This window comes from Vigna angularis, chromosome 4, assembly GCF_016808095.1.
Source record: "Vigna angularis cultivar LongXiaoDou No.4 chromosome 4, ASM1680809v1, whole genome shotgun sequence".
Taxonomy (NCBI): domain Eukaryota; kingdom Viridiplantae; phylum Streptophyta; class Magnoliopsida; order Fabales; family Fabaceae; genus Vigna; species Vigna angularis.
Window position 1 is genome coordinate 14,478,544 of NC_068973.1, and position 7,406 is coordinate 14,485,949.

General features: G+C 32.3%; 1 non-coding gene across 1 annotated transcript; it reads right to left on the minus strand.

Annotated features, from left to right (window-relative positions):
* Positions 1-6,994: 6,994 nt before the first annotated feature.
* Positions 6,995-7,101, minus strand: LOC128196410 (small nucleolar RNA R71). Its single transcript, XR_008248694.1, has one exon. It is a non-coding gene; the product is annotated as a small nucleolar RNA R71 (small nucleolar RNA).
* Between the last annotated feature and the right edge of the window lie 305 nt (positions 7,102-7,406).

Sequence of the window (7,406 nt, forward strand, 5' to 3'; positions counted from 1 at the left end):
AATTTAATTATTGATGTTTGAAATAAGCCTTAACCATTGTTTTAAGTTTTTGAAATAAATTTTTAGAATTTATCTAAGGTCTAGTAAATAAATTTCAGCAAATACTAAATGTAGTAGTTTAAATAGCAATACATATAAACCATATTCTATTTAATCCATGGGGATAAATACATGTAATATGAAAATGTTTTAAACCTCTACAGGAAATTGTTACTAAGTTTTCTTCCTCTATGTTTTAAGGAAAATGTTTTTTTAACAAATTTATTTTTCTACAATTTTTATTTTATAATTTTTTTATAACAGTTTATATGATAGTTTGTGATTAATCTGTTTTAAATATATAAACTAATAAAATAATAACATATAATTTATTATAAAAAAAAATTGTTAACCCATCGGGTGTTGGAAACAATTCCCTCTTAGTGCCACCTTTGGAAATTGTTGAACCAAGCTCGATCCACAGTAAATTCAATCATATAATTTTTTTTTACTCGATAATGTAACTGAATAATATATATCATTACCGATCTTTGCTGGCATTAAAGATGAAATTGAATGGGCACAGTTGTTGATTTAGGTAAATCATGAGATTTTAGCTAACATATTCATCATATGCATATGTCTTCTTCAATTGTACAGTACATAAATGTATGGCATACCATGTTTTTTTATCATTGTCCGGAGGAATTGCTTGTTTTGTACCTTATCCTTACGTTATTGCGCTTGATGAAGACTACTGTTGCATGTTACTTCGTTTGACTACAGACTCCAGAGATGACTCCAGATAAGTATAACCTATGTTGTGCCAAAAGCGAAACCGTAACCATTTTGGATGGATAAGATTTGGCAGACCCATTTTGTTTTGTTCTGCTTTTTATTTTATGATCAGTATCCCAGGTAAAAAGCGGTTGAATCTAATTTTTGCGTCCAGTTCACTGAATGAATAAAAATGTGAAACAACCTTTGCTTCTGTTAAGTTGCAAAAAACCTTTAAATATAATGATACCTTGGTTGAACCGAATGGTGTGAATATTACAAAGATGAGTTCACTATTGTAGGTAAAAAGAAGATAAATCTTCGATGCTGAGTCATTATTAATCCACCAATGTTTTCGTTTGTCAGTCGGATGTCTGTCAATATAGCATCTTAGACACCGAACACCCAACAAATTGATGATCTGCTTCAGCTACATACACTATTCTTGAGAGCTTCAATTATGCTATCTAGTCATAACTACCTATCTAGTGATGACAATTAATCAATTGTCATGATACAGCGTGAAATGGAATCAACGGAAGGAAAATGATGAAGAAATGGTTCGTGTGGTGTGATCGGAACTGGAAAAGATACACGTTCCTATAAAGGATAAGCCTATTATAGGAAAGGAGGTGACAGGAGGCTATATATATAGTGTTCTATGATGAAATAAGCTACTCCAAGCTATATGATTCAAGCAAGGTGGAGACTTCCAAATGGATTGGAGGTTGCAAAACGATAATAGGAATATTGTGCACACATGGTGGGTTTGATGTGGTGAGATGGTAGTTTCTCCTCCAAGTTATATGATGAGTAAAACACTCAGTAAAGGTTAGAGTTGACAAGATGATGTCTTGAGTAAGTTTTGGGCCTTATGTAATGGGTTTGGGTTTGGGTTTGATTTTGAGTCATTTTTTATGATTTTATGACCTTATTGTTTTTTCTAAAGTTTTGTGCATTTATGTCATTACTTAAGTACCTGAAAAACACTAGAAGAAGAGGGAGGGACGGGAGGGGGAGAAGGGGGAGAGAGGGGGGGTACGCGGGTTTAATTGTGTAAATGGAAAGAAAAATCTTTTCGCAAACCTCAGATATAACATGTTCGTTGAGTATGAGATTTATCAAATAGTTGTTAAACGCATAACTTGTAAGTGATGGTAAGGGATAACTTCTTTTCTCTTGTTATTCAATATATATATATATATATATATATATATATATATATATATATATATATATATATATATATATATATATATATATATATATATATATATATATATATATATATATACTGCGGAGTTTGTAAGAACTTACTTAGTTAAAGAACAATCGTTTAGTATAAGAAGGTTCTTCCTTTATAAAACTAAACTACAACTGTAGGTTTTATAAGAGAAACGTTTAGGCAAAGCTAAATAATAAATCCATAGATATTTCTATATTGGTTTGCTCCAACTAAGTTACATCTAGTCTCCTCTATCTACAAAGGTGTTAAGACAAAATCGTTTATCCGCCTAAATGCTTGCATGTTTTGAAGTTTAACCAAATAACACTAAAACGGATAATAATTTGAAAACAACTTAGGATGAAAATACAAGACCTAGAACCAGAATCCCCAAACATAAAAAATCTACACAAAGACATAGAACTAGAATCCACAACATAGAAAAACTTAGGAAAGCACTTAGGATTTTAGTTAACAGAAAAATATCTAGGTTAAAGCACTCAGTCACATAAACAAAATAGTTGATACATTGTCTTTGTCAAAACACAGTAAAAGACCTTAATAATTAAAATTGAAAAAGAAAGTTTTAACAAGCTAAACGCTATCTATCTAAGAAGATACAAAACCAAAAAAAGCATTTAATTGACTAAATGATACCATGAGCTTAAACAATCCAACAATGAAGTCTCTATACAACGCTTGGTATCTTTAGAAAAGAGCTTAATTGCAAAGAGATACCTAACAATGGGAAATAAAAAACCACTTTGTTGTTCTGAGAAAGAATTAAATGACATTAATTTCTCAACGTTCAAAAACAACAAAAGTGATAAGAAAAGATATATCTCCTGCATGCAAAATTTACTTTACTCTTTGCAGATAAGTTATTCTACACGTATGTAGTCTAAGCTAAATGAATCTATCGTAACAAGAAAAATTTACTTTACTCTTTGCAAGAAAATGAAGTATGGGAACTCGTTGAGCTGCCGTATGGAAAACATGTAGTCGAAGCTAAATGAGTCTATCGTAACAAGCTAGATGAACATGGACAGGTCATCAGACACAAAGCAAGACTAGTTGAGAAAGACTATTCTCAATACGAAGGAATGGACTACACAAAATCATATGCTCCTAAAGCAAGATTAGAAGTCATTCGCATTCTCTTATCATTCGTGGCGTTCAACAAAAATTGTTGAAAAAGTTAGGCCAATAAACTCAACCAAGGCGGAGGCTGAATTGGTTTTCCCCTTTCAAAAATTTTTCTTTAAAAAGCTTTTTGAAATCTTTGAAGTTTTCTTAGAAGACATTCAAACAAAAATAAGAACAATGTAAAAGAGAAGGGTAATGAATCAATATTTTTTACTATTCACTTAGTTTCTTGTGCTAGATTTAATTAGGGAATTGTGCTTAAATGTCCTGTATTTCTCCACTTTTACTAATTGTGCTTAATTTGACTAGTAATTCTTAATTTAATTAATTTGAATTATCTGAGGCTAATTATTTTCATTATTATGTTAGGGAAATTTTTGGAATATTATTTTGGGACATTAAGAGAGAGGTCACATCATTTGCCACATCATTTTCGTTCATCCATATCAGCGTTGTAGTTTAAATTAAAATGTAATTTTGTTTTTTAGGATTTTAGGGTCAGATTTAGGTTTTGGGCCATTTTTGGTCATTTAGGATTAGGCTCATTTTTGGGGGTTGACTGATCGAGGTTGTACCTGAATCAAATTAATATTCAATTAAGTGTAGTATAGACTAGGAAGTAACTCCTACGTCGTCTCTCAAGGATCAAACTTTGGTTTAGGCAATAGGTCGAACACGTGGTGAGGGGTGGTTTATGGATAGTTTTGTGAACTAAAATTAACAAAATTAAAGCACGAATTCAAACACTAAATGAAAACGGTTGATCACAAATTAACAATAACTACTTACTCCTCTAACCCTTAATCCAACATGAATTAACTAACTAAGCAAAAACTAATCATGCTTTCATAAAAGCGAATTAAGAAAACACAATGCTCCCATTTAATTATGTCCACGCTGCCACAGATTAAGCAAATGCAGTTCAATCGACTAAGCCAAGATTAAATACAATTAGGAAACTAAGTGTATACCCAATTGCAAGCATAGAACATAATTAAATATGGAGCAAAGTTAGAACAACAAAATCACCATGATAGACCAAAAAACTCAAGGAAAACGTTGCAATCTCACTAAGACCACCCAAGCACACTTAAGCTACCATTAAAACAAATCCCAAACAACAAAACGAAAACGAAATTGAAAGCATTACTGCAAGGAAAAACATGGATAGAGACAAAAACGAAGTGTGCAAATTGTAAACAAACTATAACCATAAAACTAATTCAATGCAAAAATTGAAATTGGAAACAAATTGGCAAAACGAATGGGATTGAAAGTACAGAAATGAACATGCAATTGAAACGAATTTAAAGAAAGAGCACAAAACGAAATTCGAATTAAAATGAAGATGATTCAGTACAAGAAAAGAGAAAATGAAAGCAAACCTAAAGCCCCAAAGGAGGGCTGGAAAACGCACCAAGACCTAGAAAAAAATGAAAAAGTGACGGAGAAGGAGAGTTTCAAATCTGATTTGGGGTTTTAAAATCCTTAAAGACGAAAATGCTCTCATATGGGCTTCTCCTAAATTTGACCCAAAATGGGTCCAAAGTCATAAAGTTTGACACAATTACATTATAAACGAATTCAAAACCAAATTACACTATAATGTTGACGTGGCCAGAGTCTTATTGTCCCAAAATATGATTCCAAAATTATTCTGCAAATAATAATTGGAATAATTAGGTTCAAATAATTCAAATTAATTAAAATAAGAATTATTAGTTAAATTAAGCCCAAATAGTGAAAACGAGACAATAATAAAGAACTAAACACAATTTACTAATACAATTCGGTGTGGAAAGCTAAGTAAATAGTACAAAATAGTGATTCATCATTAACCTATATGTGTGTGCCCATGCAGCAGCCACCCTTGAGCTCTCTTATTGTGCACATTTTACTTTAGAGCTCTCTCCATTAGTTTTCTCGTTTTCTCTCTCGTTCATCACTTTTGTTTTCTAAATTCGTATTGAAGATTACATTAAATTTCATTACTGCTTTGCTTTCAATCTAATTTCGTTCCAATTCATTTCGCTCGTTGTTTCCCATTTCGTTTTCCCCATTTTCTTTCTAGTTCTCTTTCCTTGTTCTCCATTTTCGTTTTGTTGTTTAGTATTTTCATTTGTCTTTTCTCTTTTGCTCTCTTGCTCTTTGTTCCATTTTGCTGCATTATATGAATGAATTGCATTTCGTTTTCTACTTTATTTACACTTCGTTTATAATGGTAGCTTAAACTCATAGGGTTGGGCACTAGGGATATTGCATTGTATCCATGAGATTATGTGTTGTTATTGCGATTCTGCATTGGTTCTGACTTTGCATCTATAATTTTTTTGGTTTGTTGCAAATTGGTCACGCTTAGTGATTAAGTGTGCTTGAAGTTGTAGTTGCTTAATCTGTAGTGTTGATGTTTTGATTATGTTTAATTGTGGTTGCTTAATACGCATTTTATGAAAATTGTGTTTAGTCTTTTCTTAGTAGGCTAATATTAGAGTCAGATTAAGGAATAGCAAAGCAATTAATTATTGGTAATCAAGGATGGGAAAAATTGTAATTGAACTAGTGGCCAACCTGTCTTTAATTCGTGTTTAATCTATGTCAATTGTTGTGTCAATTTCAATTCATAAACTGTCCACAACCCCCTTTCCCCCACTACGGGTTTGACCTATTGCCTGAATCACATTTGGTCCTTGAGAGACGACCTAGACCCTAGTATACTGCACTTTAATTTCAAATTAATTTGATTTGGGTACGACCTCGATCAAAGGGATAGAGAGATTCACACAGTTGTTTATACTGGTTCGACCCACTGTCTACATCCAGTCTTCCTTCAGTCAAACTTAGATGAAGGGATCCATTATATTGATAGAGTTCTTACAAGCAAGACATATAGAGAACAATCCTCTCAAATGTACTCTCCTCTCTAACTCAATACCAAATATATCATACACCCAGAAAGATCACCCATTTTCTGTCACCCTTAGACCAATCACAACTCTAAGTAATAGAACTCCATAAAGTCCTCTTCTTGGTCGCAACAACAGGGACACAACAACCTTGATTATAGATGATAATTGATCACTATAGAATACACCTGAAGTGAAGATATGGATCAGCAATTGAAAGCACAAAGTTCTTGAAAGAATCTTTAAGTATTTCCTTCGAAATGAAGCAATCTTGATTGTTGAAGAAATTTAGAATGCTTCTGCAATTAAAATCACAACAAAAAATTAGTTATAAAAGTGGAAGATCACAAAATTGTTGAAATACAGAGAGAAATGCGTCTATTTATAGATTTTTCAACTCTCACACATTTTAATTGATTAAGCAATTAATGTAATCAGTTAAGCTTTTCTTTCACCTTTAACAGTTTTACATTTGCACATAATTTAATAGATTAAATGTGCATGGAATCGATTAAACATTTCATACAAGCCAACACATTCAAAATATGACCGTTACTGATAGTTATGGCTTTTCAAGAAAAAAGTTTTCGTATAAAATGCATTTTAACCGATTAGGAAATTAATGTAATCGGTTAAGTTCCATACTTAAGCAATTTTCAAAACTTTTTTCATTCGAAACACATCAATGGATACAGTAATCATGTACTGGCATAGCAACGAGTTTTAATCAATTATACACATAATGTAATCGGTTAAAACTTGGTTGTTTTGCCTCTGATAAGCATATACTGATATCTAATGAAATTTAACATATTATACAAAATATGAATCGTTTATTTCATATAGATATGCAATGTGCAAATTGTTTCACTCAATGTACTACCTTGCGCCTAGGTCCATCATTAGTTGGGATGATCTTAAAATATTATTTTTGGAGAAATTTTTCCCAACATCATATACCATGACCATAAGGGAAGACATTTTTGGAATCAGGCAGCTAGGTGGTGAAAGCTTGTATGAATATTGGGAAAGATTCAAGAAGCTATGTGCAAGCTGCCCACACCACCAGATTTATAAGCAACTCCTTCTTCAATACTTCTATGAAGGTCTGAATAGCATGGAAAGGAGTATGATTGATGCTGCCAGTGGTGGAGCCCTTAGAGATATGACACCTATTGAAGTTAGGCATTTGATTGAGAAGATGGCTTCTAACTCCCAACAGTTCAACAAAACGAATGATGCTATTATTGTTAGGGGACTTCATGATGTGGTTGCTAGTTCCTCATTTGCATATAGAAAGCTAGAGAGCAAGCTTGATGCACTTGTTAATTTGGTGACTCAACTTGCTGGAAATCAGAAATTTGCATTTGTTGCAC